Source organism: Dermacentor silvarum, chromosome 1 (assembly GCF_013339745.2).
Source record: "Dermacentor silvarum isolate Dsil-2018 chromosome 1, BIME_Dsil_1.4, whole genome shotgun sequence".
Lineage (NCBI taxonomy): Eukaryota > Metazoa > Arthropoda > Arachnida > Ixodida > Ixodidae > Dermacentor > Dermacentor silvarum.
Window position 1 is genome coordinate 383997698 of NC_051154.1, and position 7518 is coordinate 384005215.

General features: G+C 44.2%; 1 non-coding gene across 1 annotated transcript; it reads right to left on the reverse strand.

Moving 5' to 3' along the window:
- Positions 1 to 1773: 1773 nt before the first annotated feature.
- On the reverse strand, positions 1774 to 1955 carry LOC119437917 (U2 spliceosomal RNA). The gene has a single exon (XR_005189583.1). It is a non-coding gene; the product is annotated as a U2 spliceosomal RNA (small nuclear RNA).
- Between the last annotated feature and the right edge of the window lie 5563 nt (positions 1956 to 7518).

A 7518-nucleotide genomic window follows, 5' to 3' on the forward strand; every position in this document is an offset into this window, starting at 1 on the left:
AGGAAGGACACATAAGTGGAGGCAGGAGGGTCATGCCCATTGACGGTCATGGTCGGAGAGCAAGGTAAATGTCTCAGTGTTGACCTAAATATTATGAATTGCGTTTTCGTAGGGTTTATAATTAGAAAATTGGCGTTACACTAATTAGTAATTTTAGACAGGCCATTGTTTCGTTTCAGAATTATCGAAAGTACTGATTTATCTGGAGGGCAACAGTCGTATCGTCTGCGTATAATATGGGTAGTGTATAATTAAGGTAGTTGGGTAAATGATTCATATAAATGCAAAATAATTGAGGACCTAAAATGTAGCCCTGAGGCACTCCCTGTTTAATAATTTTTCTTTCAAAGAAGGCCCCACCTGCGTACATTGTTAATTTACGATTTAATAGAGAACTTTTTAACATATTAAGTGCTGGACCAGAAATTCTAATAGACTGCAGTTTACTAAACAAAACATTATGGTTTACTGTATGAAAGGCTTTAGTAAAGTCTAAAAAGACCGAGCCAACAAAGTATCCGAGATCAAGTGAATGTCTAATATAATCAGGTAATCTTAGCAAAGCCAAGTTAGTCGAGCTTCCTGAACAAAAACGGAACTGACGAGGTTTCACAAGCTAAATTTGTTAAGGTAGTTGTTAATACGGTTAACTGATAACTTTTCAGCAACTTTACTAATTGAAGAGAAGATACATATGGGACGATAGTTAAGGACTTGACATTTGTCACCCTTTTTGTGAACAGGAATTACCTTCGCTTATTTTTAGACATCTAGGTAATATACTGGTTTTAACATAAAGTCAAATAAATTACTCAGAGCATCAGAAATAGTTGAAGCAACAAGCTTTAAATGAAATGCGGAAATTCCATCAAAACCTGGACTTGTGTTCTTCAATTTCCATGAAACGTCGCCCAAATTCCATGAAACGTCGCCCAAAGTCCATGAAACGTCACCCAAATTTCTTCACATTGCTGACTGATGAAACGTACACTATCAGCAAGTGCAATATTATTGCCAAGGCCCCGGTCTTCAACCTTCTGTAGAATTTTAGCAGCAAACACTTCAACAACAGAATCAAGTTTACCTTCTAGCAAGGACTCGAGGCGCTCAATCTTCTTGCACAGCTCAGCATTAGTAGGCATCTCAGGGCACAAGAAGTAACTCAGCCAATTACCAGTGACCAAAAAAAAAACAGTGAGCAGCGGTCGCAAAAAGAACCGTGACGTAGGAAAGATCCAGAAAAATGAAAACCAGCCTGCAGTCAGTAGAAGTAGCAGGAATTAGCATACGTCCAAGTTGTTGCGACTGCTGTTCAATGAAGCTGGAGCCCCAGTAGATCAGTTTATATCCCTTCCGTGCCAAGGTAGCGCAAGCGCAGCAGGGTCCAGCGAGGTGAAGCACGTGCCAGGTGAGTGTACAGATGACACGATGTGTGAACTGTGCAGCGCGCAGATAGGCGGAAACCACGCAAAAACGAGGCAGCGGCTTAGAAAATTCTGCAGTAAGTAGAAGTATGAGGAACTAGTGTACGTTAACGTTGTTGCGACTGCTACTAATCTCTACTCAGTGGCCAGCCTTGAAGCCCTAGCACGGCTATGGCAGCCGGTATACCCCCAGGTAAACGGGAATTGTGTCACCAGCACCTATTTACCCCCTGGTGCCTGGTAGGCCATGCTTCCCCCCCAAAAAATAACAAAAACAATCCTGCTGTAATTGCAACGCTTTTACAGCCAAGCTGTATATGGCTAGTTTCCAGCGGATTGATGTCCTTAGACTAAATATGCCGAAGATAGTGCTTTACCGTGCCGACCCACGGCAGAGCTGAAGCAGGTTTCAAGCATTCCGCCAACGTTTATTATCTTGGGTAGAAGTTTAATATCTTGGGTCTAAATACAACCCTTATCAGATATTAAGCTGATAAGAACAGATATTACACTTTGACCCGCGTCGGCCATGTCTAGGTTCGCATCATACATGTGCATGCCATCCCACGTATTCAAACTAGTGCCTACCATTCTGAGTGTCTTCTGTTTCTTGACGTCATGCTCTACGTAGGCTCCTTTCCTCAATTCTGATCTGACTGTGAAGTGGGTAGTGCGCGTGTTGTACGGTCTGAAGAAGAACAGCGCGCCTACCAAGAACGACGGCGTGAACAGAGAATGGAATGCGCGCGGCGGCAGCGCAAGGAGACCACCGACCATGCCACAGACGCCAAGCTTAAACGTGCTGCCCGCCAGGACCGCGAGGCGTAAAGAAATGCGAACCGTCCGTGTAGCCCCAATCCCGCAAACTTGGAACGTTTCACCGGAGCAACGGTCAATCACCACATGCACAGCTTCGCTGGTTATCGACCTTCACAGAGTGGAATGGCACTGAATATTTTTGTCATCAATTGCCCCATCATCATGAGGACGTAACGAAGACGGCATGGCGATAATGGGATGATTAAGCTGGAATGGAGACGATGGAGCGACCACGACAGCATTACGACGACGGTATGGTCACGAATGCGCGACGACGACTGTGTGACGATGACGCAATAATGAACCATGGCATGACGACAACCGCATGATCACGGCGGGGTAATGGACACTGTATGACGACCATGCAATGACAATGGCAGAATGACGATGAAATGACGACGACAGAATGTTGTCGACGGCGCGACGATGGAGGCATATTCACGACGAAATGTCAACGCACTCACGACGACAGAGTGAAGACGGCGCAACAATGACGACATCATGAAACGAAGGAATGATCACAACGATATGTATGCGGCGGAATGACAATGACGTCATGACAATGACGGGCTGACAGTGTGCTTATGTCCGGAGCTCGCATCCGCGCTTGCATACACAATCTGCCTTCTCTGAGCCAACATAGTTTTCACTCCATCTGATGCTTGTTTGCACTGTGTCCGATACGCTATACCAGTAAATCGTACAGCACCTCCGTATAAATATATATATATATATATATATATATGTATATATATAATCTAGGGAGAATGCGTAGTCCTAGAACCCACTGCAGCGCGATAGCACTCATCAATACCTGCGTCACATTCACTTCTTCTTCTTCTTCTTTCTGGGGTTTTACGTGCCAAAACCAGTTCTGATTATGAGGCACGCCGCAGTGGAGGGCTCCGGATTAATTTTGACCACCTGGGGTTCTTTAACGTGCACTACAACGCAAGCACACGGGCGTTTTTGCATTTCGCCTCCATCGAAATGGGGCCGCCGCGGCCGGGATTCGATCCCGCGATCTCGTGCTCAGCAGCGCAACGCCTTAGCTGACTGAGTCACCCCGGCGGGTCTGCGTCACATTCACACATCGTCACTTCTTTCCATAGCGGCACAAATTACTACGCAACAGTACATTATATATATATAAATATATATATATATATATATATAACCGCCGAGGTACTGAGTGACCCAGCAGACAGCAGCGTCACTCTCAGGGCGGTAGGCCAAGAAAGCTTCACTTTCAAACACTTCTGACGCAATTACTCCTGGATAACCGGGAAGCCAGACATAAAACCTTCTAGCAACGACTTGCCAACTGTCATCTGGCTTACAGGCAGGAAATCCCAAACCACACTGACGGGAGGACACCGGCCAAAATGTTCCTCACGAAACAACCTCGAGCGCAGCTGTCCCCCTTCAAATCAAGTTTTTCGCAAGACATGAAGTATCGCCAAGAACTAAACGCAACAAACCGTAAAGAGCGCAGAAATAAAGACGCGCTCATTGTGATTGGCTACGCTGCCTACGTGAGAACTGGAAGCGGCGACCCGATGACATGGGACGAAGGCGTTGTGGTTCAACAAGTTAGCGATGTAACATTCCTGGTCAAGCTCAACAATCGGCTTCGTTTTGTTCACATCGATCACTTCAGTAGAAACTAAACAAAACCAATACATCCGCTACAGCACGACGCCAACAATTAATCTAATCATATGGCGCCATCCGAACGCTAAGCCACCAAGTTCATCTGCCAACCTGCCAGAGCCGGAGTCTAACGAATGATCTTCCCATTAGAGGGGACCCATCGCCTATCCAGAAGATATGGCTACTGTAAACTCACCATGGACAGCGCAGGCTCAAGATACCGAGGTCCAGCCTTGTACGAGCCACGTGCTGGTAGATGAGTCACAAGTCTTGCCTACAGGCAACAATAACTCCGCGTCATCCACAGCAGCGCCGTTACGTGGAACCCACACATGCCAGCTGCCCTTCGGTCCGTTCTTGATATTCTAGTTATAAACATGTCAAGCGCAACTAAAACTTAAGAAGGGAATAATTTTTAAAGGTTGTTTACAAATTAGTATACACGTGAGCGACTTAGTTAACATGCATGGCACAAGGATAGACAAGAACCAACACGACCCTGAAATAAGCATTATTTTCGCTATGTCACAAACGCATCTGTACGCTGCCAGAAAATGAACAGTTTGTAACACGCAAACGTAATAAGGCCACGATTAAAATGCTGACTATGTGACGCTCAGATGTTTTAAAACTGCGAGATGCCATTGTTCGATATATTTGTGCGTCAGTGAATCGAGTGATTTTTTTTAATTTATGACATTTTATGGTATGTCAAACGCCCGGAAGCGGTTTATTACAAGATGGGATGAACGAATAAAATTACTGGATAAGGTGGATGACAGTTTCCTAGAATTTGCTGTGGTCAGTAACGTGCACAGCGTCGGTCGGAAAGCAGTTCACTTGTCTTGCTGTTTTGATAGAGAAATCATTAAAATGGGCGGCGGTGGAGCTTACGGCGTATTGACGGCTTTGTGGTGACGGATGCGTTGATAAATACAGATTCAATGAATGTAATTTGAAATGGCGCAAGACGTGGGATAAAGATATAAGCAGAACCTGGAAAGCTGACCCCATAAAACTAAAGCTTTTAGATTAGTCCTGGTTTAAAGAACAGATACACTAGTGAAGGAAATATATACCGAGTAAACAAACGTCAGCGCACAATTATGAACGGCCTCGAGCATGTTAGTATGCTCAGATAGCACTAACGTACTCTAGAGGAGAGCGAAGTAGAGTTCAATAAGTTAACATTTTAACTGAGGGAAAGTAATGTTTCGGCATAAGTAGGCAAGAAGACGATTAGTTAATTCGTAACTGCGCTTTATGACATTGTTTGTGTCGAAGTGTAAAGAAGCAGCCAGAGGTGCAGTGCTTCCGACCTGCCCAGTTATACTTCATTTAACCCTACCTGCCTATAACCAAAGCCAATCATACGTGAGGTTATTGCCGAGGTCTTGGAAAGCTTCCAGAGAAACAACGTCAGAGCCATTGATGGTGTACTAGTGCGGCTGGTATGAGTATGTCCGGATTTTTGCATTTAAGCACATTATCGATTCCTCACACCAGGACTGAATACAGATTAAATGAGGCTGAAAGGTGGAAGGGTCTAAGCTGTCGTTGAAGGACAATGAAGAACGCACTCGTCTGCGTATAGGCGAATGTTAGGTTGTATTGAAAAAGGCAACTCGTTTATGTGAATAAAAAATGATAGAGATTCGTAGAGTCTCCCATGGCACACCACAAATAATTGGATACAGAGGCAATGAAGTATTATTAGCACGAACAAATTGTTACAGATTGGTTGCGAAAGCTTTTATCCCGTCATGGTCAAGAGGGATTACATTTTGACAGGAAAGTTTCAATACGAGATACTTGTGAGGGACCGTATCAAATTAATCACCGTGATTTATATTGCTGTCATTTTAAAATTTTGCTGCACTTACAAAACAAGAACATCCGGTATAATAGTATGCTCCTTTCTCTCCTATAATGAAAAGTCTGGCACTTCGCGTGCGTACTTCAATGGCAGGCATATTGTACCTCACTGAGACACTCTGACAGCCCTATATGCATACGTTATTTACGTAGCATCTAGACGTGCGGTGGCTTATTTTCGCACAGAAAGAAAGTGTACTTTATCACAATTCTTTTGCAAAAAATATTTCATATCAGTTCCTTTCCTTTCCTAAGGAAATGGTGTAACATATGTCAGTCCTCTGTTGCGTTGCGCCTATATTGATGGAGCTGGTTGAAAAAACATGACTCGCGTGCTTCGCAGGTGGTCGCCAAGTTATCGGAGAAGTTGAAGGTCTACGCAGCTGTTGCAGTGCGGCCGAAGAAACATGAAGATCCGACCCAAGGGGGCGTCCTGGCGTCAACAACTGTACTTGGGGGCCCTGGGAGGAAATGAAGCAGACTTCCTACCACGAGTGTGAATGCATGAAGAAGCCACCCAGTCATGGATTCTTGACTAATGCGTCTACGTATTTGTACCTTAGTGTGTTGGCTATAGTGGCCATCTTAATTAGTCGTCTCGTGCTTAACCAATAAGACCTCTTTCTTCTAACTTTTCAGCAGCTCATTACTCGAACTGCTAAACTAAGTTAATAAGCAGATAAGCTGAGCACAGGGCTGTGGCAGCATCAAGGTGAAGTTTAAGCTGCACACTTTGTTGATCGCAGCTAAAACGTTTTCTCATGACAATTTATGCTATCCGAACCCTTGTTGCGTATGTTTCCAAGAATGAATAATAAAGACGAGAGCAGAAGAGTCTTAAACAAAAAGTTCAAAACAAAAGAAAAGTAAAAAAAAGAAGAGTAAGAAACAAAAGCCCGATTTTTTCTCTCTTCGCAAATCATATGAGTGGTTGATGTGCAGAAAGCGCCTATTTTGAACATAGGCAACGAAGCCACGTTAGTTATGGATCCTGATCGACCCCTCTATAGTGCGCAATCTTGAGCAATAGCCCAAATGCACATTAAATATATATGGCATGGCAGAAACGTTCAAGGACTTATGTTGGTATTTTACGATATTCAAACTCAAGGAGTGTGTCTTATTGAATCGGTGCGTATATGCCCAGGATAGTCATATGCTGCAATAAACATTCATGTAAACTACCTAGGTGATAGGGCTATGTGTGGAAACTCACTGTTCGCTTGTTGGCGCGCTTAGATGGATGTTACGTGAGACACGTGATGGACAGGAATTCTGTACAGAGGTTTGTAATTTTGGTGCTTGGCTAGACAAAACCCATTGTGAGACATGGCATCTGATTCAGTAAGTATATCGTGACGAAGCATTATGGAAAAGCCATACCTTTGAATGGCACAGAAAATTTTTTTTGGGGGGGAGGGGGGGGGGTTTGGTGCAGAGATTTGGGGCAGGATGATCCCAGAGTCGGTCGCCTGCCAGTGCCACATAGCAGTAAATGGAGAACGCATGATGCATTTACCCTATGAAAACGCCCGTGTTTCGGCACCGATGATATATCTGAAATTGAACATGAATGTCTATCATCAGATCTTACTTAATCATTTAGGGAAACGGAAACTCAATGAGCGGCGAACAGAAAGGAACCTGAAGAACAATTGCTACTAAACTTTGCGAAAGCGCCAGAAGTGATCCCACATTTGTGCTAAGCATTAGCGAAAGTTCTGTTCGTGCTACCAGTATTACTGTT